Here is a 27,368-nt window from a genome sequence, read left to right on the forward strand (position 1 = left end):
AGAGGCAATGCTATAGGAGGAAGAAGTAGATTTGGAAGGAATCCCCAAAGGACAGACCTTGTACAACTCCCACCCAAGCCTAAACTCCAGTTTTGGGAGTTTTGCTGCATTTTTTGCTGCATTGTTTATTGCCTCTTATCTCCCCAGGTGCTTGACTTGAGTTGAAAACATGTTGTAATTAAGTGGTGAACATGGACCCAGTACACCTGGGCTCAAATCTAGCTCCCGGAACTTACTAGTTATTTGATCACAAGAAAGCCAGATCATCTCCCTGCATATTAGTTTTCTTCACGGTGAAATAGGGGAAAATAATGCTTATGTTACCTTTGCAGACTTGATGTAAGGAAAGTGCTTTGTAAAGATTTAAGTACTACATAAATATTATTTAATAACTTCTCTTTCCATTCATTGAAAAGGGGTCAAAAAGATGAGGCTGTGGGAGGCATATCCTATTGAGAATCAGTTGAAAAAACTGGAGATGTTTAGTCTACAGAAGAAACAACCCTGATTCAGGGGAAGGAAATGATTGTTGTCTTCAAGTGTTTGGAAGACAATTATAAAAGAAAAAAGGATTAGATTTTTGCTCTGCTTGGCTCCAGAGTGCAGTCAGTTAATAAACACTTATTAAGCGCCTATTGTGTGCCAGACAATGTGCAAAGCAATAAAGATACTAAGAAAGGTAAAAGCTAGTTCCTGCCCTTGAGGAGTAACAATGTAAAGAGGAAGACAACACATAAAAAGAACCTAAAAGTGGGGATGAAGTGGGGGGGGAGAGAGGAGAGTATATCTGGAGAAATGATGATCTGCTGCAGTCCTACCGTCAGATAGGGGATGGGATGGCTGCCCTGAGCCCTTTCCTTAAATGGAGGATCTGGGAGGGGCCTTTTCTTCCCTCTCCAGTCAGAGGGAGGGAGAGACTCAAGGGCAGGGAGGACTGAGGAGGCCAGAGTTTCAGAGTTGATCTGATCTTGCAGGAAGATGAGATGACCAACCAGCAAGTTATTGTAATAGAGCAGGTATGAAGGCCTGTACCAGTGGGGGTAGTTTTGAAAGAAGGAAGTATATATGAAAAGTCTTGGGAAGGCAGAATCAACATGACTTTGAAACGGATTGGATATGAGGGGCAAGAATTAATGAGGAGTCAAGAATGATGATGTGAGCCTGGGTGACTGGGATGATGTCACTATCATCAAAGCCAATAGGAAAGTTAGGAAGATGGGAGGGTAGGTTTAGGGGAAAGATAACAAGCTCAGTTTGGGGCATGTTTAGTTTGAGCTCCCTATGGGGAGCATCCAGTAGGATACTGGAGATGAGAATCTGGAAGTCAGGAGAGAGAGTAGGGCTGGATAAGTAGATCTGATAATTATCTTCTTAGAGATGATAATTGATATAGAAAGATCTGCTTTTAGGAATAACCCCCAACAAGAAGACACATTTTCTTTTCTATGTTTATTTAATGTTGAGTTGAATCTGTCATATTTTATCACTCTATTACTGGCATCAGGCCTTTCTTGCCTCTGTAAGGGTAGCAGTCCTAGAGCCTTTCTCAGATGCCTCATTGTGGTGTGCGACTGCCAAAGGCTTTGCTAGTTATGTGCAAGCTGAGACAGGTACTCCTAACTGGAAAAGCTTTGAATATGGGTCCAGTGATGGAAGATCAGCCCTGCTAAAGAGGCTAGTCACTAGAGGGTTAGCCACAAAGGATTAATTTTATTTTTGGCCTTAGTGACTCCCAAAGATGCTCTTCTAAGGTAGAGAAGGGGTTGTACAAGGATAGACCCACAATCTCCAACTAATTAAGGAGTACTAACAGTAATTATACAACAAATGTTTTGACAAGAAATGGCAAATATCTTGAATTAAGATATATTTTCAATGTTGAATCCAGGGGGGAGAATTTGAAAATTTTGGTCACTAGGTTAGTGATGAATCTTTTATCCACTCACATATCTCTTGATATTTCTTTTATCAGTCTCCAGAATTTGTTTCAGGCAAGAAGTTTTGGTTGGTGGGACAGAAGAACACTAGAATTAATTAGACCATTTGGTTAGAGATCCAGGTCTGTTACTAGCAGTGTTATCTTGGGCAAATTACTTTCCCTCTTTGGGGTTTAGTTGTTTTTAATAATAACAATAATTAACATTTATATAGTGCTTATTATGTGCCAGGCATTGTGCTAAGAACTTTACAGTTATTTCGTTTGAATTTCACAACAACTCTCTGAGGTTAGTGGCTATTATTGGATATCCCCATTTTACAGGTGGAGAAACTGAGGCAAACTGAACTGAGTGACTTGCTCAAGGTCATACAACTAGACAGTATTTGAGGTTAGTTTTGAACTCAAGGCTTCCTGACTGCAGGCATGGCATTCTATCTACTTCATCACTAGTGGGTCACCTGTAAAATGTGTCAGTTGTACCGTTTAAAGTGCTAGTAGCATGCTACCTAACACCATCTCTTGTAGCCCAAACTTTTGGTTTTACTCTTTTTTTTTCTGCAAATATGATGTTTTATTTTCGTTGTGCTTGGGTTAAGCTGGCCTGAATTTCTGAATGACAAGAAAAATCATTCCATTCCAAATGTTAGCAGGTGTAAGTTACCACTTGAAATGAATTGACCTGATGGTCAGGACTCAGATGCTTTTGGCCACTTTTGCCTAACCATCTGGTTGACTTAGAGTGTGGATGTCCCCTTCCCCCATAGAACAGCAGGTAAACTACAATGACCATCTGCTGACCCCTGTCTTTAACCTCAGAGAAGGTCAAGGAAGCTGATCTTCAAAATAAATATTCAAATTATGTACTTCCTCTTTGGGCAACATATAGAGATTTACAGAGTAATTTTGGGAAGAACCATTTATACCATTTTCAAAAGTTGATTATAGAACATCATTTTGAAAAGTTATTGCATCTTTGGAGGTTAAGATGTACCTAAGTAAAAAGTTTAAAAATGAATTTTTTTTAAAAAGGCCTTGGAACTGGAAAAATATAAATGTCTTTAAAAATTTAAAGAATAAAAAAGAAAGTAAATGCATAGGTACTCCCATGGTGGGACACCTTATTCATTTTGAAAATCTGATAGCTTGCTAATTAGAGGATATTAAGACTAGCTGCAAAATGGGAAGATATGGCTTAGGTTATCTACAGCCATAAAATCACAGAACACAAACTGGAAGGGATCTTAGAACATAGATTGGCTGGAAGAGGACTTTTGAATATGGAATATTAACAATGGAAAGGACTTCAGTGATCATTTAATTCAACACTTCCCAGAGATTTCCTTGTTTATGAGGAAGACTAATTTATCCAGGTTCACACAGTGGTAGCATGGTGACTTGAAACCCAGTCCTTTCAAATTCAATAATATTTGTAAAGTGCTTGGCAGAGTGCCTGGCACAAAACAGGTACTATAAATGCTCATTCCATTCCTCTTCCCCTTTCCCCTCAGTTAAGTCCAAAAGCATTAATGAGTTTTTTATGGCTCTGTGGAATAGATTCTATGTGAACTGTGATTCAAAGGAAACTTTTCTAGTTTCCTTAAACTGTGTAAGGCCCAGTTCCAAAGTGAGATGCACCAGAGTCCAATATTTGGATCTACAAAAAAAAGCTTCTGCTTTAGAAGGTGGTTGTGATCATCGACATTTGCATTAGCTATTTAAGGTTGGGCAAGTCACTTCCTTTCCATGAGGGAGTTGGAGTAGATGGCCCCTAAAGTTTCTCCTTGCTCTTACTACTTGTGTGATCTTGGCTAACCTCTGCATCTTTGTTTCCTCCTCATGAGGAAATTGGCAAAGACACCGGTTATTGGGATAAGAGCTCACTACTGGGCAAAAACTACTGCAAAAACTGGAAAGCAGTCTGGAAGAAATGAGGTATTGATCAATGATTCATACCATATTAAGAAGGTAAGTTCCAAATGCATATATGACTTAGACATAAAAGATGGCATCATAAACAAATTAGAGGATCAAGGATGAAAATATTAGCTGCATCTATGGAGAAGGGAGGAAGGGAAGAAGTCAGGACCAAACAAGGGATCACAGGAGATAAAATGGACAGATTTCATTACATAAAACTTCAAAAGATTTTGCACCAACAAAACCAATGCAGCTAAAAATAGAAGAGAAACAAATAACTGGAGGAAAAATCTTTGGAGCAGGGTTCTCTGATAAAGGTCTCATTTGCATATATAAAGAATTGATTTTTTAAAATAATATTTTCCGTAAGTACATGTTAAAATAACGTTTTTAACATCTGTGTGTTTTTTTTTAAAGTTTTGAGTTCCAAATTCTATTATTCTATTCCTCCTTCTTCTCCGTTTCCCCCAGATTAAGCAATCCAATATAGGTTATACATGTACAGTCATCTAAAACATTTCCATATTAGTCATTTTGTACAAGGAGATCCAAACAAGAAAGAAAGAAAAATAGCATGCTTCAGTTTGTATTCAAACACTATCAGTTTATAGAACTGATTTTTAAGAACAAGAGCCATTGCTCAATGTGTAAAATGGTCAAAGATAGGAACAAGCTGTTTTCAAAGGAAGAGATCCATTATGTCAATAACCATATGAAAAAATGCACCAAATCCCTGGCAATTAGAGAAATACAAATTAAATCAATCTTGAGCCTCTATTTCACATTCAGCAGACTGGCAAAGATGACAAAAAAGAAAAAAAGACAAAACATTGGAGGAGCTACAGGAAAACAGGTACACCTATACACTTGGTTAGTAGAACTATAAAATTAGTCCAGCCATTCTGAGAATCATTTTTGGAATTTGTGCCTCAGTCACTAAACTGAGTATATGCTTTACTAGAAAGATCACTACCAGTTCAATACCTAAAAGAGACTAAAGAAAGGGGAAAAAGTCAGATAGAGATAACATGTTTATAGTATCTCTTATAATTGCAAAGAACTGGAAACTTTAGGTGTGCCCATTAGTCATTCAACTCATATTTATTAAGCATTTTATTATGTGCTAGGAGCTATGGTAAATGCTGAGGATACACAGAAAGGGTAAAAACAGTTGAGCAAACAAGTTATATACAGGATAAATTGGGGCAGCCTCTGAGGGGAAGGCTGGGCATGGTTTCTTGCAGAGAAAAGAGGCTTAGCTGAGACTTGTTGGAGGCCAGGGAAACTGAGAGGCTAGAGATGGGGATGGAGATCATTTTCGTCATGGAGAACAACCAGTGAAAACTCTTGGAGTCAAGAACTGGAGTGTCACCATTGAGGAACTGAAAAGAGGCAACTATCTTTGGGTCACAGATGCAGTGGTAAATGAATATAATGGAATGCTAACTAGCTGTGTGACCCTGGATGAGTCATTCAGCCTCTCTTTGCCTCAGTTTCCTCCTCTGTAAAATGGGGATAATAATAATACCTACCTCTCAGAGTGATTGTGAGGATTCAATGAGATAACTGTAGAGTGCTTACTTAGCTCAGTGCTTGGCATATAGTAAGTGCTATATGAATGTTAGCTATTATTATTTATTAAAAGGTGAAAGGGACAGGTTTGGGGAAACCTGGGAAGTCTTATATGAAGTGAAAAGAACTAGGAGAATGATTTATACAGTGACAGCATTATAAAGACAAAACAGCAGGGCTTAAGAAACTGATCAATGCAGTGATTAACCACATTTCTAGAGAACTGATAACGCATGTAACCTCCTGACAGAGAAGGGATAGACTTGAGATCCAAAATGAGACATACATTTTTAGACAAGTCTCATTTGGAAATTTGTTTTGGTTAACTGCATATTTGTTACATTCCCTTCCCTCTTCCACCCATCCCCAGTGGGGGAGAGGGATAGGGATAAAATAGTGAAAAATGTAAAAGAAAAAGTCATTGAGGCAGCTCTTTAAGAAAAATACAGTTCACAGAAAAGAAAGGAGGCTTGAAAGAATTTTGGATCAGGGCAACTCTGAAATTAATAAGTTGAATTTACTGGATATTTAAAAAAAATTTAGTTATTTAAAATTTGGTATTTAACTATGTATTATTAGATATTTAAATTAAATTAAATTAATTTAATTTAATAATTTATTAGATATTTGAAAAGAAAAGCAAACTATACGTAAGATATCCACAGTTTCCTGTCCATGACACACAAAAAACGGTTAAAAGCCTTTGCTCTAGAGGGTGACAGGCCATTGCCAAACCTGTCCTCAAAACCTTTCTAGCTCAGCAAGATAGCACTTGCACCCTGTTGATATAGCCTTTGAGAACCCAAGTCATCTTCTCTGTCAAGTGGTGAAATTAGAGGAAGACTTTTCTAGGGGCAAGGAAAAAGGTAGAGAGAAGTTCTCCTGAAACGAAAGAAGTAAATTCTGCCTTCCCTTGCCATCTGACCCTCCTGTCACCCTGTTGGTGATTCCAGAGTGTTTGTGTTATAGGCCCAATGTAGTCCCTATGCTAAGAAGGATCTGCTTCCAAAGCTAGGGATAAATACTCTAGTCCCTAGTGATTCTGGCTTTTTGAAGGAATCTCTTATGATAAGTATTTTTGTTCTGGGATTTCATATCTTAGATTTCCTCCCCTTGTTGACCCATTTCAGGGCATTGATAATGAAGCTGCTCTTTCTGCCATCCAGAGTTTAGGACTGTTGATAGTCTGTCAAAAAGATTTATTACAAAGGCAGGCAGCCCCAATCTTTGCATTAATTTAGAGATCCTTGGTATCTTGAGGGCAGTGACTGTTTCTGCCTTGAAATTCTTCTGTTTATCATAGGGTCTGTGTATAGTAGATGCTTGATACACATTTGTTGGATTGGTGGGGGAGGGGAGGAAGGCAAGGAAGTGTAGCAATGAGGATTAGATTTGGAGTCAGGTGTTGTGTTCAAATCATCTGTAAGATTGTAACATACAAATCAAGATCACTTGGGCGTAAAAGTAGTAAAAAGTGATGTGGTTACAATATAGTGTAGGTTTGGACTAGGTCAAAGGATCTTAACCTTTTCAGTGTCAAGGATACCCTTTGGCAGTCTGATAAAACCTGTGGATTTTTCAGAATAATGTTACTTTTTTTTAAAAATCATAATTGAAAGAACTACAAAATTTCAATTAGAGGATAGTAACAATAAAGATGTAACTTTTTTTTCCATCCAAGTTCATGAACTTTTTGCAATCTATCCACAGATCTTCTGAGTATCTTCTGAGTCTTTTGGTGGACTAGATCTGAAGTGTCAATCACACTTGCTATACAAATACTTGAACTGAAGTCTGAACCAGATTAAAATGTAATTGAGGAATATTTAACAAAATAAGTAAAAATACAGTAAAACAGATAATGTTAATATGCAATTTTCTGAGTCAGTATGGTGCCTGCACGAATCCTTATGTACAGTTTAGAGGCCCCTATTTCTATTTGAGTTTGACACTACTGGACTACATTATTTATAAAGTCTTTTCCATTATACCAAGTTACCTGGTGTTTTAATATTCATATTACTAACCTCATAGGCATTCTGTGAAGAAAATGCTTTTATCAGTCTTAAAAGTCTTATAAAATTTGAGTTGTTATTGTTAACCTTTCAAATTTAATTTTTAATTGGTTGTATAGGTTTTATTAGCTCAATATAGTATCTTTTGAGCACATATTGAAGACATTATTTCCTTCTTCCTACCCTGTGACCTCACAAAAAGACAAACAATGGCAAGTCAGTTGGTTAATGTTTTGAGGAAAACACTAAATTGAAGTCAACCTCTTCAGATAAATGCATGATGGTACAAGTTTCTTGATTTTGAAAGTGATGTGCAACTGTGAAGAGAGAACACAGTAGTCTCATTACAAGTTTATATGATTGTGAAAGAGCTCTCAGTTTGGAGGTGTAAGAGTTTTCAATCCAGGATCCTGCTGCTTATTAGCAGTGAGGTTTTTTTCCCTCATCTATAAAAGTAGAGCCTTTGTATCTGAATTCTATGATTCTGTGACCACCTGACATTCACATGCAGCCAGCCTTGTAGTTTTCTACTTTATATTTTAAGTCTCCATCTTTTGATTTGATTGAGCAGTACAGCCCCAGGGCCTGGTGATTCTTCAGTGCTAAATTCTCCTTAATCCACTAGGTGGCAACAAGTCCTAACTAGAGAGTGAAAGAAAGGCTGTTGAGCTCAAGGTAGTTAAAGTACAGTACATTTGCGATGGTGATGGAATTAAAGCAGAAAGGGACCTTGGAGGTGCCCTGGTTCAACTCCTTGTGTTTTGTTTTGGTTTTTTTTTGAGCCCAAGTGATGTCAAGTGACTTGTTCAAGATCACTTGGGCATAAAAGTAGCAAAAAGTTATGTGGTTACAATATTTTTTGTCTTTGTATCCCCAGCACTTACCCAGTGCTTTAATGTTGTTGTTGGTTAATAATTAAACAATCAGAAAGTCCACTGACCCTATGACATATAGTACAGATTTGCCAGTGCAACTAATTCATTCTACAATAGTTAATCTCAGCTCTACTGTTTAGTCTATGTATGATCCTTGGGCAAGTCACTTTTCTTTGTATAAACAGTTGTTGTAATTTGGCATTTGCACTATACAAAATCTCACGATAAAAAAAACCACCACAGAGCCAGTGGTAGAAATAGGATTAGGAACACAACCTCAAAAACTTCCTCAGTGACACATACAAAAAAAGATAGAAACTTAGTGAAGAAAGGTAGTCCAATTTTTTTACATGGCAACTGGTTTAAAAATATGTTAATATTATAATAGATAATAGCTGTATTGGGGACTGGGACTGCACCTTGGCTTGCTGCTCAACCTGGAGTTTGTGGCTCTGGCTACAGTTCCTCCTGCCAGAAAGTAGGGGTGCTTTGGACCAGCCATTCTAGTACAGCTTCTACTGCCCCAGAAGACATACAATAAATGTGACACTTTACCTTGACAAAGACCTAGTTTGCTTGTGGAAATGGGCATTGGAAGGATTGCACCTTGTGAGTTATGGTGAAACAGTGCAGTTTTCTGGTTTTTGCTGTTTCTTATGGAAGAAAGGTACAGAAGAAAACTTGATATTCACTGTATACTCTGTGTTCCCTAATGTGTCAGTTGCCTTGGAACAAATCCATGTTTTCTAACTTCAGGTTATAGCAGAACTGACTGTACTTCAGTTTTCTCATCAATAGAAAGACTGGGTCTGTTTCAACTCTATACTCTCTGTATTATTATGCCATATTCAAAGATCTCTTCCATTTCTACCATTCTACAAAATTCAACATAACTCACCAAATTTTTATTCAGCAACTATTCTGCACAAGGCCTTGTGTTCGACATTGAGGATAGATAAAAAAGATAGATACATTACTGTCAGAGATGTACAAATAACTATGCCTCTCTTGCTACAGGTAGTGTTAGCAAAGGAGAAATACAAGCAAAGTTCTGTGACAGATTTAAGAAGGGAGACATTGCTTTCAGCTTAGGGTAGGCACCTTTAAGGGTTGGGAGAAAGCTTTGTGGAAGAGGAAGCCCCTGATCTGGTCTTTGAAGGAAAGAGAGGAGACTAAGGTGTTGGGGAGGAAATCTGTACCACACATACACAGGACAGAGTCAACAAAGGCAGGAGAAGGGGAAGGGAAAGGCTGGCACATGCTAGAATGAATGAGTGAATGATGAGATCAAGGTGGAGAAAGATAGAGTAGAAGTCTTCATGGAGATCTTAGATTGCCAGGATTAGAATTTTATGCTTGATTGTATGCTTCATAAGCAATGGAGAACATGAGGACGGCTTGCCATGTAAAAATAAAAATTGGCACATTTCTACATCAATTTACAAAACACTTTCTTGCCAACAATGATTTTAGTAGTATAAATATTACCCCTATTTTCAAGATGAAACTAAGGATCAGAGAAGTAAGTTATCTTCCCTAGACTTATACAGATAACACATAGAAGAGCTGGGGGCTCTTCCAGCTAGTGTGTCCTCTTGTGTTAGAGACTGAGGTATTTGGCAGCAATAGCTTGGTAGCTAAGTTATGGTCCTTGCCCTCCCTGAGTTTCAGATCTAGCAGGTGGAAGAAGCAGAATATAAATAGTGAACTGTGATTTCATTGCTGTGGATACTCCTAGTAACCCAGATTGCAGCTCCTCTGTGTCATGGGAGATAGTCTTTATGAGTTTTGGAGGCTCAAAAAATTAATCTGCCAGTCAGTTTTCTAGTATTGAGTCTCTTACCTGAACTGGGGTGGTCTTCAGATAATAGACATGGTCTGTCACTAAGCTTGTTCTCAAAGCCTTTCAGGTGTGTTAGGTCCTACCAGAGGTGTGCCTTTGTTGTGTGGGAAAAGAATAGTAACAGTTCACATTTCCGTACTGAAGTGTGGTTTATGGAATAATTTCCTTACAACAGCCCTATGAGATAGTGAGTCTAATGAACAGTCTTCTCCTTTTACAGAAAAGGGTAGTAGTAATCCATTTGCTTCTCTAATTTAAGATTGAGAAAATAAGAGTTCTCTAAGGAATTAAAAACAAAATCAAGAACTAACCTTACTTTTTTCCTTTCCTAATCCTAACTGATTTCTTGACTTGCTCTGTGAAAAGCCAGATGCTTTGATAAAGGGAAACAGACTAACAAAGAAGTTTCTAACCTAGCTTCCAGCAGTTTGAAGAAGGTAGAGGAGACTTAAGATCTTGACTGGGGATGAGAGGGAGAGAAGCATAGATGGAAGGGGAAGGAAGGACCAGAGGATCAAGGAGAGAAAATATTCTCTGAGTAACTTAAAGCTCAGGTTACTAGCTGTGGAGTCCAGACTCTCTGGAAATTCTCCAAAGAAAATAGACCATTGACTGCTCTGAATGGTTTTATACTCAGTAGCTTGAAGGTAGAAGGCTAGATTTGATTATCTTGAGAAATCTCTTCTAGCCTGTTGAATTCTCTTCTTTTCTAGTATGTGATCTACAGATGTCTCCCTGTAGAGGGTGATTGTGTTCAGAGGAGTCAAAGAAGCTTTCTACATTGACCCTGGAGTCAGGAGGACCTGAGTTCAAATGCGGCCTCAGACACTTAACACAAAAACTAGCTGTGTGACCTTGGGCAAGTCACTTAACCCCAATTGCCCTTAAAAAAAAGCAAAAAAGAAGCTTTCTATCCTCATCTCTTTCTTGGGTTGCCCTTGCTACATCACCAATCAGAATCCTAGAATGTTTATATGGAGGACTCTTAGAACATAGCATGTTGTATGAAAAAGAGGCTTCAGAAAACCTCCACAGAGTTTATCATTTTGTAGATGAGAAAACTTGGGATAAGGGAGAAGGGATTTTTGTCCATAGACTCACAGATGACAAAGTAATCAAGCCAAGGTGACTGCTGATGCTGATATTTTGTTGTTCGATCACGTCCAACTCTTGATAATCCCATTTGGAGTTTTCTTGGCAAAGATACTGGAGTGGTTTGCCATTTCCTTTTCCAACTCATTTTACAGATGAGGAACTGAGGCAAACAGGGTTAAGTGACTGAAGTACCCAGGGTTACATAGTTAATAAGTGTCTGAGGCCAAATTTGAACTCAGGAAGATGAATCCTGATTTTAAGCTGCTCAAAATTTTACATAGTAGTTTCTTCCTTTTTTTTTTAAAGTTTATTTATTTTTAGTTTTCAACATTTACTTCCATAAATTTTAAAATTTCTCCCCCTCCTTTCCGTCCTCCCTCTCCAAGACAACATGCAATCTGATATAGACTCTACATATACATTCTTATTTTCACATTAGTCATGTTGTATAGAGAATTATAAAGAATGGGAGAAACCATGAGAAAACAAAATAAAAAAGAAAATAGTCTGCTTCGGTCTACATTTAGACTCCATACTTCTTTCTGTGGATGTGGATGGCATTTTCCATCATGAGTCCTTTGGAATTGTTTTACGTCCTTGCATTGCTGAGGACTAAGTCTATCAAAATCAGTTGTCACATACTGTGGCTGTTTACTGTGTATGAAGTTCTCCTGGTTCTGCTCACTTCACTCAATATCAGTTCATATAAGTCTTTTCAGGTGTTTTTGAAGTCTACCTGTTCATCATTTCTTATAGTACAATAGTATTCCATTCCATTCATAAACCACGACTTGTTCAGCCATTCCCCAATTGATAAGCATCCCCTCGATTTCCAGTTCTTGGCCACCACAAAAAGAGCTGCTATAAATATTTTTGTACATGTGGATCTTTTTCCAGTTTTTATGTTCTCTTTGGGATACAGCCCTAGAAGTGGTATTTCTGGGTCAAAGGGTATGCACATTTTAATAGTCCTTTGGGCAAAGTTCCAAATTGCTCTCAAGAATGGTTGGATCAGCTCATAGATCCACCAACAATGAATTAGTGTTCCAACTTCCCCACATCTCCAATATTACGTGGTAGTTTCTGAATTAAAGGTAGATGGTTCAGTGGATAGAGTGCTGGGCCTGGAGTTGTGTGTCACTTAACCTCCATTGCTTTAATCCACTGGAGAAGGAAAATGGCAAACTACTCTCTAGCATCTTTGCCACAAAAACTCCATGGACAATATGGCCTATGGCCCATGGGGTCACAAAATTTCTGAGACCACTGAACAACAGAGTTTCAAAACACTTTAAGCCTTGTCATAATGTCCCTGTGATTATGTCTTCCCAGAGGGTGATATCCCTTCCTATATTATGGAGAGGTTCTGTTTTGCTAATGATTGCAAAGCCAGTAGGTAACAGATCCAGGATTTGAATCCAGGTCTCTCCTGGTTCCAAGTCTCTTTCTTTCTTGCCTCAATTTTACTGAGACTTGCCTATGACGAGGGAGGCCACCGCTGGGAAGGGTGCAACTGTGGATTTTTTTGCTGTGACTTACTGATGTGCTTTGCTGAGAGAATTTGAGACTTGCAACTAAGATCAGCTTATTTGTATTCCATGTGCAGACTTCATGTCATTTGAACTGTGTGATCAGACACACATGAAGAAACATGTTATAGTGGCAACAGAATTGAACTTGGCTGCTAAAGACCTGAGTTTGAGTTCTGGCTCTGCCACTGACTTGTGTGCTCTCGGGACCTTGTCTTTTTGTTTTTTTTTTCCCTTCACTTGCAAAAAGAGTGCATTCAGCTAGCTCTTTAAGGCTCCTTTTAACTAACTTTACGATTCAGTGATCCTGGTGTACTGTAGGTGACCAGATGAAGAATGGGGTAGTACCAGGACCTGAGGAGTACAATGTGTCAGAGAACCTGGCTTGCCAAAAGGTCATGACCAGCATGGCAAGGTGATATGCTTGTTGGTGCCAAATAATGGCAAAATGTACTCCTTAAGAATTCATGTTTCAGGGGGTTGGTAAAACTAGGATGGTCAGGGCTTAGGTAGAAGCTAGAGGTCTTAGGAGTAGGATAGAAAAGGAAGCTGGTGTGGCTGTTCGCTAACTTTTTTTTGTCATAGAATGAGCACTAGATATGGGCTCTAGAAACTAGAAAGTGTTTGAATCTCAGCTCTGCTGCTTGCTAACATTCCCTTCTCTGCATCTCAGTTTATTCTCCTTTAAAATGGGAGGGTATGTTGACTGACATCATCTTAAAGTTTCCTTACAACTTTAGATCCTGTGAAAATGCAGAGAATTATTTTAAAGGGATTGCTTTTTCTCTCCCCCCTCCCCAAGAGAGATATATTTTTCCCTCCTCATTGAGTTATAGTGTTATGCTTAAAGCTTACTTCCAGGAAGTTTTCCCAGATTTGCCTCTTGCCCCTTTGGTATTCTTATACTCCTTAGCATCGATTTATCCAATAAGAACTATATCACTTTAAATTCTTAAATTTGTAACATCTTAGAATTAGGAAGGGAACACAGAGCTCATCGGATGACCCCTAAGGGTTGTAGACCCATAGTTTAAGAAGTGCTGAAGTCTAACTCCCTTACTGAGGGCTGAGATCTCAAATGCAAAAAATAAAAGTGAGGAACAAGCTGAGTTCATGCCAAATATAGTGGCTTTTTGTCAATCCTCTGCTTGTTGGATTTCCTTGCAACAACTGATTCTGTTGATCATCTCCTGTCTTTCTTCCTACCTGACTGTTCCTTCTCTGCCTCCTTTACTGGTTCTTCATGTCAAACCGTCCCCCCCATCCCCACCCCCAATAGTCTCTGTTCTGAGACTGCTTCTCTCTTTATTCTTTGTTATCTAACTTGGTGAATTTATCAGTGCCCATGACTTCAAAGAGCTGTACATACCTGGTCTTAGAGTTTCTGTATGTCTGTCCCCCCCCAAGACAACCCACATATGTATATGCAATATATAAGTATGTATAAGAAAATAGATAGAATAAATATAAAGAGAAAAACTACAAAATAATAAATTACAAGGTGGCTTGAAAGGGAGGGCACTAGCAGTTGGAAGGGACAAGGAAAGGCTTCATTCAGGTAGAAGGTGGTTCTTGTACTATATCATAAAGGAAGAGAGGAATTCTATGAAGCAGAGGAAGGAAGTAGTGATAAAGATAGTCAGTGTTAAGGCTCTGAGACAGGAGATAGTGTTGTACCATGTTGGGAGAGAAGGCCAGTTTGGCTGGATCACAGAGTTTGGAAGGGGGTGGATTAATGTACAGTGAGGCTAGAAGGAAAGGTTGGGATAGGTTTTAAAGGACTTTAAAAGCTAAACAGAAGAGATTAAATTTGATCCTATAGGCACCTGAGCCACTTGAGTTTATTGAATGGGGGAATATTAGGATCAAACCTATTCTCTAGGAAAATCAACTGGAATAGGAAGAGACTTGAGGCAGAGAGACCAGAAGGCTATTGCAATACTATAAACTCAGTTCTCTCACTCCCTGTCTCCCTAATCCTAGATTACTAATGCCTTTTGTACATCTCAAATTAGATGTCCCATTGGCATCTCATAACCACCATGTCCAAAACAGAACTCATTACTCATTATCTTTCCCTACAAACTCTCCCCTCTTCTAAACTTCTGTTGTTAATAAAGGTATCATCATCTCCCAGTTATCCAGGCATGCAAAGTTCTGTGTCATTCTTTACTCCTCATACTCACTTCACATATCTAATCTGTTGCCAAATCTTTACATTTCTACCTTTAAAACATTCCTTGTCTATGTTCTTTGCTCTCTGCACAACTACCACCCTTATTTGGGTCCTCATCCCCTTCTAACTGGTTTCCCTGCCTCAACTCTCTCCCTATAACCTCTCTTCCAGTAAGCTACTAAGGTGATTTTTCTCAAGCATAGGTCTGACCATATTATCCTCTTACTTAGCAAACTCTAGGGCAGGCTTGTTGACTGACTAACTTAGAAGTCACCTAGTTCAGCCTTCTCATTTCATAGAGGAGGAAGCTGGGACCAGAAAGTGAAAAGACTTGTTCAGTGTAATTTGGGTCACAGGGGTAAAGCTAGGATTTGATCCCAGCCTTTCTGATTTCAGATCTAGTGTTCTATACATTGTACCAGATTGCCTTCATACCTATCTAGTTATATCTAGATATCTTGTTAAAAATCCTGTTCTCTCAATCCTTAGTGGTCACTTGGAATCTTCTTTGGCTTTCATCTTGTCTGCTTTGATGCCTGTCTTCTTCTCTCCCTCCCAAACTTCCAAAGTAAGTGCCAACTGATAATGGCAGAGTTAGTGAGAGTCATCTTATTAGTAGCCTATGGCATATGATTCTTGCGGTGGGAGTCTGTGCCTCTAATGCAGAATCTAAGTATCTAATAAATTATTCACTACCAGAGCCCTTGTTTTTCCATTACCATGAAAGATTTAGTGGACTCATAGCAGTCTTATATAATTCTAAAAGCCATTATAACATTTTAATTTTGGCTAAGAAAAAGGTTGTATTGCCTATTTTCTTGGCCTTTATACTTCCTCTGTCCTTACAAACTTCTTATTTAGGGAATCAAATCCACAAAAACCATAATGAATGTGCCCTCTTAGATTTGGATGGAAATACAAGCTAACGCTGCAGAGAAACTTTAACTGTTTCTGCCAAAACATTAAGTAAAACAATATTCCAGAGGTCAGTTAGTTTTATAGGAGCAATATCTATGCGGGCGCAGTACATAGCAACCTTGAAGCATAGGAGAATTAATGTTACTGAGGCTCAGGCACTGGGTTAGATTTTTTTACTCACCATTCAATGAATTTTTTGGACCCTTGACTGAAGTATTTAATATAATATGTTGGGTTTGTGGGTCTTTTTCTTTTCTTTTTGCCATTAAAGTGTTTTGTTTAGTACCTCAGAAGATCCATGATTTTTGTCACTCTAAGACTTGCCTCTATGTAGATCACAACCCCTCCTTGTAGATAGTCTTGAGTTTTTTTGAACATAAACATTGATCACCTGGAGTCAGCCTCACCAATGAACCTCTCTGCATTTAGCTAGACTGGTCCTTAGATAGTAGACACCAGTCCATCATCACCGGTTCCCTCATTGAAGCCTTTCATGTTTGCTGTAGGCCTTGCTAGAGCATGTTCCTTGCTGACAGAGCCTTCAAGAACACAGTTTCTTCTGTTTTATCACCCTAACCTTCAAGAAACAGGTTCTCCTCTGTGCTAGGGTGAGAAAACAAAGGACTTCACTGTATGGGATCAGGGAGGGTGAGAATGAGTGAGGAGGGCATCATTGGAGGGGAACCTTTGGTTAGAATGTGCTGGTGATATTATTATGAAATGACAATGTTGGGAAAGTTTAAGAAATTTGAGAAACAAGTACTTAGAAACAAGTAAGCTCCTCCAAAACAGATAAAACCAACACAAAATCCTTCTTGTTTGAGGCTTGGGGCAAATTTTCCCTCCAGAAAGTCTTCCCTATATTGATTGATCCTTACTCCATCTAAGTGTAGAACATCAACCATGGAACTTAGTTTTCACCTCTCTTTTGTAGTTATAATTTGTATAATTGGTGTAAATTATACAAATTTATATTACATAATCTTAAATCACTCCTCACTGTAGCAAGGCAATACTTTCCCACCTCTCTAATTGGTTTTTCATGCCTCCCACTCACCATAATGCTCTTCCAAACCTTTTCAACCTTCCTGAGACTTCCCAAAGCTGAGAGCTGTACCTCATTTTTCTGTGAAATGAGACAATTTAATTAGAACTCCCTCTTCTCTACTCACCTTACATCACTTAGATGCTTTCTCCCATGATCTCTTTCATTCCTGTCTCACATGAAGAAGTAACCCTCCTTGTCAAGAGAAACCACTCTACATGTACAAACGATTCAGTTCTATTCCATCTTTGCTAGCAGATTGTTGCCCTTCTCACTAATCTTCGATCTCTCCCTGTCTGCTTGCTGCTTCCTATTGCCTACAAATACACCCATACCAACCCTATCCTTTAAAACCCCTCTCTTGAACTTTCCATCCTATCATCCTTTACATCTTTGCTTTCTTTTGTGCCTAAGTTTCTTGATAAGGCCTTTTGTGTTAGTCACCTCCACCTTTTGCCCTCTCATTCTCTTAACTCTGCTTCAAGCTTCATCATTCAACTGCAACTGCTCTCTTCAAGTTACCAGTGATCTCTTAATTGTCAAATCCAATGGCCTTTTCTCAATTCTCATCCTTCTTAGTCTCTCTGCAGCCTTAGGCACTGTCAGTCACACTCTAGTTGATACTCTTTTTCTCTATTCTTTATCCTGATTGTCCTGTCTGGTCACTCCTCATAAGGTCTTTGCTGGATCTTCATCCAGCTCACATCCATTCACTGTGAATGTCCTTCCAAGGCTTTGTCTAGGGCTCTTTTCACTTTTCCCTCTATATTCTATCTCTTAATAACCATGGATTCAGTTTTCTCTAGATGATTTTCAGATCTATTTATACAGCTTTAACTTCACATAATTTTTAGTCTGACATTTCCAAATGCCTTTTGGCCATAATACTGGATGTCCTATAGACATCTTTAATTCAGCGTGCTCAAAACTGAGCTCACTGTTTTTCACTAAACTCTACCTTCTTCCTAACTACTCTGTTATTGTAGAGGATACCCACTATCCCCCTAGTCACCCAGGCTCACAACCTAGATGTCATTGATACCTTCTCACTCCACATATGCAGTCTTTTGCCAAGTCTTATTGATTCTACCTTTGCAACATCTCTCATATATTCCACTTTTCTTCTCTGAAACTGCCACTACCCTAGCACGCAGGCCCTCATCACCTCACACTCAGACTGTTGAAGTACCCTGCTGCTTAGTCCCTTAGCCCCAAGCTTCTTTCTAGATAGACGCCAGCCTATCCTTTACTCAGCTATCAAAACAACTTTCCTAAAGAACAGATCTGACCAAATCACTCCTTTAATCCTCTAAAAAAATAGGAGGACCAAATAAAAAATCTTGTGTTTGGCTCTTTGCCTTTTCATATGTTCTCTTCTCCAAGTATTCTACAATCTAGTAATGCCAGTTTCCCTGCTAGTCTTACAAAAGACATACCGTCTTATGACTTTATGTATTTCCCTTGCTGTGTGGAATGCTCTTTCTCTTTTCTGTCTTGTAAATTCCTTCAAGTCTCAGCTAAACCCACCTTCTGTAAGAAGCCTTTTCCATAACGCTAGTGCTTTTTCTCTAAGATTATCTCCAGTGCATCCTGTATATATTGTTTGTAAAGAGTTGTTTGCATGTTGCCTCCCCATTACAATAGGAGCTCTTTGAGGTCAAGGACTGTTTTTGCCTTTCTCCCTAGTGCTTAGCACCATATCTGGTACATAGTAGGTCTTTAATAAATGTTTGTTGACTCTATCAATTTGGTATTATAATACTTTATGTATTTATGAATCAGTGTATTTCAGTAAGTAGTAATGGAAAAGACAGTCAGGAAGGGCTTCCTGTAGGGGTCATCTGAGCCTATGACCCTTGAAGTATGCCAGGAACTCTGAGGTGGAGGTGAGGTAAGAAATCATTCTGGGTGTGGGAAAATACTGTGCAAAGACATGGAGGTGGGAGGTGGAACAAACACATAGTCCATTTTCTCTAGAATTTAGATGAAGGGAAGTCGTGTTAAATAAATCTAGAATGGATAGGTTAAATGTAGGTTACACAGGATTTTTAAAATGCCAATATGGGGAATTTGTATTTTGTTTTGGAGATGGTAGAAGGCCACTGAAACTGACAGAATAGGTTAGTGTCTAGGTCAGACTTGTATTTTAGGAACATTATTTTGGCAGCTCTGTGTTGGGGGCCAGGAGAGTAATTTGGAGAGAGATTCTGGGAATGTGCCCTTGTAAGATTGAAGACAAATAAGGTAGCTTTTTCATTTTTATATCTTCCCCAATACCAAGCACAGAGCCCTGCACAGAGTAAATGCTTAATAGATGACTGTTGAGGTTAAAGCTGAAATTGAAGACATTAGCAAATATCAATCAACTTGAGAACAGCTTCAATATATAAGGTAGATACCAATGCCTCCTCCTTTAGTTATTTGATCCGCAGTCTGCATTCATTGATCAGTGAGTTGATTGAGATAAAAACCCACCGACAGCAATGAATGTTTATTGCAGACATTATATTCTTCAGAGTTAGTACTTAAGGGGCATCTCTTCTTGAGTATTCTTGGCTTTTCTTTCCCAACAGAAAGGCCACCTGAGAGTTGACTCTCATCAGAGGTAACCTTATTTCTCTAGTATCTGTATGGAACTAATTTACTTTATGAGAATAAAGTAAATGAGATTAGGGATATATTAGGTTAGGATTCAGTGCCATCATTTTTTAGATGATGAAACTGAAGACCAGAGAAGGGAAGGGAATTGCCTGAAGTTTGGAATAGATAAGTCAGTTGGTTGATGGATATCTTCAGACTAAGCCTTAGAAGCTGGTGTCAGTGCTGAAAGGAAGACCTCAGATCATAGAATGCTGGAGCTTTGAGGACCTTAGTGATAACCTGTTCCAACTTCATTATTTTATAATGGAAGGAACTATGGTTTAGCCAGGGGAATGACTTGTTCAAGGTCACCCAGTGAAGTATTGGGAAAACCATTTCCATTCCTCTGTTTCTGCTGTAGTGACCTTTTCTCAATTCTATTTCTGTCCTTTTGACAATGATTAAGTGACTTTTCTAGGTCACTGGACTTGTAAATAGTAATATATGGATTAAAATAAGCTGATACTTAAAAAAGTAGAATGTTTAAATGACTTAGGCTTGCATAGCTAGTAAGTACAAGGGATGGATTTAAAACTCAATTATTTTGTCTCTTTCTGGTGCTTCATAATAATAATAATAACTATCATTTATATAGCATTTAATGTTTGCAGTGTACTTTACAAATATATCTAATGTTATCCTCAAAACAACCATAGGAGGTACGTGTGTTATCTGCATTTTACTGATAAGGAAACTGAGGCAGAGGTGAAAGTGACTTGCCCAAGTACATTTTTGAGGACATATTTGAACTTGGGTCTTCCTGACTGTAGGTCCAAATTTCTATCCACTGTACCATCTAACTGCCCCTATACATCCTTCTATTCCTATTACTGAGTTTGCCTCTCATGTTGAAACACTGGTTCTTATATATAGAAATGAGTCAAGAACAGTTTTTATATTTTAAACTGAAGAAAATTCTTTGAAAACCTTCCAGTGATGTCTTTTCAGGAACAGCTACGTAACCATTAACTTTTTGCAGTAACAGTTCTTGCTATTGCTTATAAATTATGCCCTTTTAGCTTTTATTGAGCATTGCGTCTATGATAAACCTCAAGGTACAGTCAACGGTCGATGGTTTCTTTTAAATCTAAAAACTCACCGACAGCGTTGAATGTTCACTGAAGTTATCTGTAGGTTGCTCTCCATATGCCTTTTGTGTATGTACATATATATATTTTTTTCTTGTATCTTTTTTCCATTTGAAAGGCTGCTGATGGCTGTATATTCCTTTCAGGAATTTACATCACAAGTACTGTAATTTGGAAATGGAACTCTGTGTTAGAAAAGAGGTAATAAATTGCAGGACTATGAGGCTATAGTTAAAGTCACACTTGAAGAGAAGACTGAGAAAGCTGCTTTGCATGGTGCTCATTGGTAACTATGAAAATGTCATTTTCATTTTTATCTCGGTTGTTTTAAAACCTATCTTCACTTAAGTCATCCTTTGATACCTCATTTCAAATATGAAGGCAACTCTGGGTTTTTGTAGATTTATGCCAGAATGCTGGAAGTCCTTTTAGTTCTACCAAACAAGAAGTCTTTGAGGAAAGACCTGGAAATGGACTGGATGTATCCAAGAAACATCCCATTAGAAATTCTTCATTAGAGGATTGATCCCTAAAGAATTAATTTTTTCTTTTGGTTATAGCAGCTCATGAAAACTGTCTTTTGAGGTGTAACCATGTTATAATGTTAGTTGATAGAAGGAGTATCCCTGTTCATAGGATGTATAACTAGAGGGCATGCTAGAGGTCAGCCTCTCATTTTACAGATGAAGAAACTGAGGCTGAGGTGAAATGAGTTGTCTACTTTATAAATAGTAAATATGGTTTCAGAGTTGGATCTTTTGACTACAAATTCAGAGTTCTCTCCTATCTGATGTATTCATCTGTCCATATCAATGAAATCATAGTTCCTTTTAAGTATTAAAATAATATTTTTGACCTAAACCGTTTGCTTAAAACTTACTGTTGTGTACATATTGCCAGAGCTCCTACCACACAGTGCACTCATAAGTCACAATTTATTTTGTTTATTTATCCTTAACAAGGGGGTTAAGAGGTTCTCATAACTCACTTAAATTTTTCTTTTGAAGCTTTTTTAATATCTCTGTCATTTCTCCATCTCTTCTCCACTCTCCAACAGAACATTCTCATAATAAGTTAGAACATTTAAGCAAAACAAATCAATCCTTGGCCATGACTGAAATATATCAACCATTCTTCACCTATTGTCTACCATCCTTGCTGAGAGGCACCTTAAATCATTTTAAAAAAATTCTGCCCTTAGAGATATGGTGACTCACAGCAGTATGACCCTTTTAAAATGTATAATACACTTTTGACAATAAACCTTGGAGATGTGTAATGCAAGAAGTACTGTATTATCTTTCCCATTTTAGAAATGCAGCATCCTCTAGTGGAAAGGACACTAGATTTGTAGTCAGGAAGGACATGAGTTTGAATATCTGCTCTTAAACTAGCTCGACAAATCATGTTACCTCATGAGCTTTCGTGTGTTCGTTTTTTCCCCCCCATATATACAATAGGATCATCTAAATGGGTTGTTTTAAAGAAAGCAATTGTATTGCCTTTAAGGGCCATATCAATATGAACTAGCAGTGCTACTCTGGATGACGAATCTGAATTTCTGAGAAGGAAAGTGAAGTATCTATATTGTGTGTCAGTAAGTGTGCTAACTGGGGTTCAGACTTAAGCTGGCCTATTCCCAAATCTAACATTTCTGTTACATTGACCTGCCTCCCATTGGGCTAAGTAGAGTACTTACTTCCTTAGCAGACTGCCTCTTCTACTTCAACTATGGGAATGGTGGCCAGCCAGCAGATGACCTGAGTTCCAGAGACAAGAGGTAAAAGGTATTCAGTAATTTATCTTAGAGTGTCTTCAGGGAATTACTTAAATATGGTAGAGTTAACTAACACACTGAATAAGACAATCATGATCCAAAAAAAGTAGGGTTAAAATGTGTTTTTTAATTTACTAATTGAATATGATGTTTACTTTTTAAAAAATTGTAAAGGCTTTAATTTAGGTTTGAAAAAATCAACTGTACCAGGACAAGGTGGAGGAGAGGTATAACTGACAGCAGCTGGATAGTTCTATTGACCTGCAAACTCAGCATGGGTCAAGAGTGTGATATGACATCCAGGAAATGAAACTCAAACTTAGAATTCAGAATAAGAGTTTCTCTGCTCTGGTCACACCTCATCTGGAATAATTGTGTTCAGCTCTAGGTACTTGGTTTTAAGGAGGATCATAAACAAGCTGAAGTACATCCAAAGGGCTTTGAGATTACTCACCCTTGTCATATGAAGAAGGATTGAAGAGATGAGGTGTTTAGTCTAGAAGAGAGGAAATTTAGGAGCTGTCTTCAAATATTTGAAAGATTTTCATGGAAGAGGGATTAGACTTGTTCTACTTGGCCTTGAAGAATAGAATGAGGAGATTTGCAGTGAAGCAGTTTCACAGACTTAGGCTCAATAAAAGAAACAAATTCTCAACCTTCATAATTATTGAAAAGTAGATTAGGCTGCCCTGAGAACTCAAGTTGGCCATCCATGTCAGTCTTCAAGTGCAGTACATAGCTACTCTTCCAAGATATGGTAGAGAGGATTCCTTACTGATATGGGTTTGATTGGATAAGTCTTTTGAAGTTCTTTCCTTCCTTTGAGATTTTGTGATTCATTTTTAATTGGTTGTATTCTTAGCCTCTCCTTCAAGTTGGAAATTAAATGTTGTGGAAATCGGTCAGACAGAACTCATCTTAAAACACAACCAAAAAAAATAGATAAAAAAAAACTCACGAAGTTTTTGGTTTGAAGGTAAATTGTGTTACATCATCAACTCAATTATTTTTTCCTCAGTCAAAACAGTGAAGGCAGCTGGTTTTGCCCTGACCTGTGTTATAACTGTAAATCATACATAGGAAAAAAAAATAAACTACTATCACTCCAAAGTTGAAAAACTTATTAATTGAGAAAGGTGATAGAATTGTTACTTCAGCTAATTTCATTGATTGGTCTCATAAAAATTCGTTATTACATGAAAAAACATTATTGGTACTCAGCTTCATGAGCATAGTATTACAAATGGAACATCAGAAAGGACCGACTGATTGAGAGTTAAAACCACTGGAGTTGCAGCATTTGCTTGGATTATTATTTGTTTTGCATCTCAGGCAGTTGGCTAGAAGATAGAAGCAGGATTTCAGAATGCCATGATAGGACTTGCTTTAAATTTTAATAGCTAAATCTTTTGGAATACCCTGTATTGGTGGATAGAATGGTAGAATGACATTGGCAGGGGAACGTTATATAGATATGCCTGTGGTTTTTTCCTTATCTCCCTCCCCACCTTATGGAATTATTAGGAAGACCTAGATTTCAAGTGGAAGGATCTGGGGTTTGGATTTCAGTATCAGCCATTTAATTGCTATGTCACCCCTAGCTTAATCACCTCACTTTTTGGAGTCTTAATTCTGGCTTCATTTTGTTTTCAGCCTTTTACTTTCAAGCTCATTTTTATTGTTCAAGCAGGACTAATTATAATCAGGCAGAGAAATCTAAATTGCATATGTAACATGTGTAAGTCACAAAAAAATAGTAGTTTTTGTTAAATATTCCATCTCAAGCAAAGATGCTGTACATTGAGAGTATATTATATGTGTATGAGGAAATGAGTTAATGCCTCTGAAAGCATCCTTCAGAGCTCCAGGGAGTAAAAGACCATCATAATATCACCTTTGAGTTTATTTTCCACAGTGTCATATTAATGTGGGTTTTAAGAAACATGTGATATTATAGACATGGAGCATATTATCACTTTTTAAATAATTCTTAGGAGTCATAGGATCATTGGACTTAGAACTGGAGGGTCTAGAACCAAAACCTTAGAGCTATAACAAATCTTAGAGATAAATTAGTTCAGTCTATTATTTTAAATAATGATTAAACTGAGGCTTAGAGGTATAAAAGTGACTTGCTTGAGGTCACATAGCTAGTAAGAAAACTAGGATTTGAGCCCAGGTCCTTTGACTCTAAATCCAATATTTCTTTTGACCACACCATGTTGCCTCTCCTAGATCTTGATCAAGGACAAAAGAATTATTGGATAAGGTCAAATGATGCAAAACTCAGCAAAATTAGTCTTAATTGGAAGCCTAGATTTAATTATTTTATCTAGTTTTGCACTTACTCAAATATAAGCAATTATGTTCCTCATTCTCCAAAACTTGGACTTTAAAGTAGGTTGTTAGGCAAATTTGGACCTACTGCAGGGTATGCAAGTAGAGTTTTATAGAGGTGATGAAATGTATAGTTTACTGTGGGATAATTGGTTGAATGAGGTTATACTAGAGTTCTAACATTACAATGGGATTTGATTGCCAATTGAGAGGCTGTATAGTATACAGAAAAAGAAATCTTGGTTCTGCTGATTGGGCAAGTCATTTATCCTCTCTGAGCTTCAGTTGTTCAATGGTGATAATACTACTCGCACTACAACATTTAGTAATCTGTAAAATGCTATATGAAGGTAAACTCATAATTAATATATTAATGGCATTATTGGAAAATCGGTCATCTCATCACTGACATATTTTACAAGAAAAAGAGGTGGATTAGTCACGTGTGGAGAGTGCGGCATGATAGATGGCTAAGAGGAGTCTGTTAGTCAGCACCCACGAAATGTCTTCTTTTAAAAGCCAAGCCACAAAACAGAGTAAAGTCTCCAGTGTACATGTGTTGGGAAGATCTGCTGTTGAAGACTGAGGTTTGAAAAGCTTGAATAAGAATGGCATGGGATGAGAAAGCACGAGAGGGTTGTGTTCTTTGCAGGTAGAGGCAGTAACCACATCAGTAACATCACAGGTACAGTAAATGTACTGTGAAATGGAATTTTTTAGGATGCTGTTATGCTGGTTATTCCTCTATGTTTCATATCATTCAGATGGTTCCAGAATAGTTAAAATTCACATTGCTTCAGCTGAGAAATGGGAATGTTGTTAGGAACACTTTAAACTTCTGGCGTCTACTCTTTGGTACCTAGAAGAAACAAAGCAAAAGTACAATAAAATGATCCATTAACACTAGTGGAATATGATGAAGAAGAGTTTATAACATTAAATTGCTCTCTCTTTCTACATGTGTGTGTGTGCGCACTCACTCACTCTGATAACCCAACCTTATAACATGGTTTAAGGTTCACAAAGCTATTTCTTCACAACACCACTGTGTGGTTAGATGAGGTGCAAGTATGATCATCTCCATTATATTGATAAGGAAATTAAGACTCAGAAGGGTGACTTGAGTTCATAGATTTCCTTGTTGTATTTCAATGTTTTGAAGGTCCTCTAGGAACCAGAGTCCTCCAGTATGTTTTAGGAGAAGTCACATACCCTGAAGACAAGCTCTAATCCCTAAGAGTCAGTATGATGGCTCAGTGCTTCTCATAGAGCATTAGACAATTATCACTTTAATTTTAATTCATATTTTTCTCCTATATGAAGCTCCTACTTCTTATAATGAAACTCATTGATTTCTTTGTGATTTTCCTGGGGAAACATTTTTTCTTAGATATCATTAACTAGGTGGTTATATAGATATATGTCTGTTTTCTCCTATAGGTTGTTATAGATTTATTATCCAAAGTACTAGGAATAATAACTTGTTACATGTATCTAGTTACATGTATCTTCTTAGTTATAAAATCATAGAGACAGTGGTGTGGTTGAAAAAAGCATTAGAGTATTTAGGAGCTCTGGGTTCAAGTACCAGCTCTACCATCAGTTTGCTTGGTAATCTTGGGCAAATCATTTATCTCTGGATCTTAGTTTTCTTCTGGAAAAGAGGGAATTGGAGTGAATCTGGTGTGCCTTCCAGATTTAAAATTCTATATTTTCCAGTGACTTTCAGCTCTGAAATGGTGTGCTATGCTTTTTTCTACACAATTTCTTGTGATCTTATGAGTTTAGAAGAGTACAGAGTAGTATCCTCATTTTAAAAAGAAGGAAACGGGGCAGCTAGGAGGTGCAGTGAGTAGAACACTGGCCCTGGAATCAGGAGAAACTGAGTTCAAATCCGGCCTCAGACACTTAACACTTACTAGCCATGAGACCTTGGGCAAGTCACTTAACCCCAATCGCCCTGCTTTTCCCCCTTCAAAAAATGTTAAAAAAATAAATAAAAATGGGACGGCCAGGTAGCACAGCAAGTAAGAACACTGGCTCCAGTGTCAGGACGACCTGGGGATCGAATCCGGGCTCCGGCACTTAGCACCCACCCAGAAACACCTGGCCGCGTAACCTTAAGCAAGTTACTTAACCCCAATTGCTTAGGGGCTGCCAGGTGGCTCAGCGAGTAAGAGCACCGGCTCCAGTGTTGGGACGACCTGGGGATTGAATCCGGGCTCAGATACTTAGCACCACACCCAGGAATAACTGGCCATGTAACCTTGAGCAAGTTACTTAACCCCGATTGCTTTAAAAAAAAATAATAAATAAAAATGAAAAAATGAAAAGGACAATTAAGAGACTGACTGACAACATTAGGGACTGAGCTCAAATTTCATGATTTAGTACTTTTTATTATATCCCATAGCATCTCCAGTTATAGCAGATTCTTTATATCAGATTTTTAAAAATGAATACATTTAGCAAATAATCTTGCTTTTTGTTTTCTTCTTGTGGTCACTGATGAGGAAAAGCTGAATTCCAAATTGAAAGTGCCTTTGTTTTAATTTCTTTCTCTGAAAACTGCCTGTTCATATCCTTTGACCATTTATCAATT

General features: G+C 37.9%; 1 protein-coding gene and 1 long non-coding RNA gene across 3 annotated transcripts in view; one reads left to right on the forward strand and one right to left on the reverse strand.

Annotated features, from left to right (window-relative positions):
* The window catches only part of NR6A1 (nuclear receptor subfamily 6 group A member 1), a 251,344-nt gene that overhangs the window by 35,330 nt on the left and 188,646 nt on the right, over positions 1–27,368 (forward strand). The gene's annotated exons all lie outside the window — the stretch shown is intronic.
* The window catches only part of LOC138157201 (uncharacterized), an 81,435-nt gene that overhangs the window by 20,298 nt on the left and 33,769 nt on the right, over positions 1–27,368 (reverse strand). Inside the window, exons 2-3 of the long non-coding RNA XR_011167331.1 lie at positions 22,884–25,625; positions 22,352–22,412 (exon numbers count right to left, since the gene is read on the reverse strand). This is a non-coding gene — a long non-coding RNA (uncharacterized lncRNA). The remainder of the gene's footprint in view (positions 1–22,351; positions 22,413–22,883; positions 25,626–27,368) is intronic.

The sequence above is a fragment of the Petaurus breviceps genome, unplaced genomic scaffold (genome assembly GCF_028583685.1).
Source record: "Petaurus breviceps papuanus isolate PSGF00001 unplaced genomic scaffold, PetGlider_PUasm1.0 171, whole genome shotgun sequence".
Classification (NCBI taxonomy): domain Eukaryota; kingdom Metazoa; phylum Chordata; class Mammalia; order Diprotodontia; family Petauridae; genus Petaurus; species Petaurus breviceps.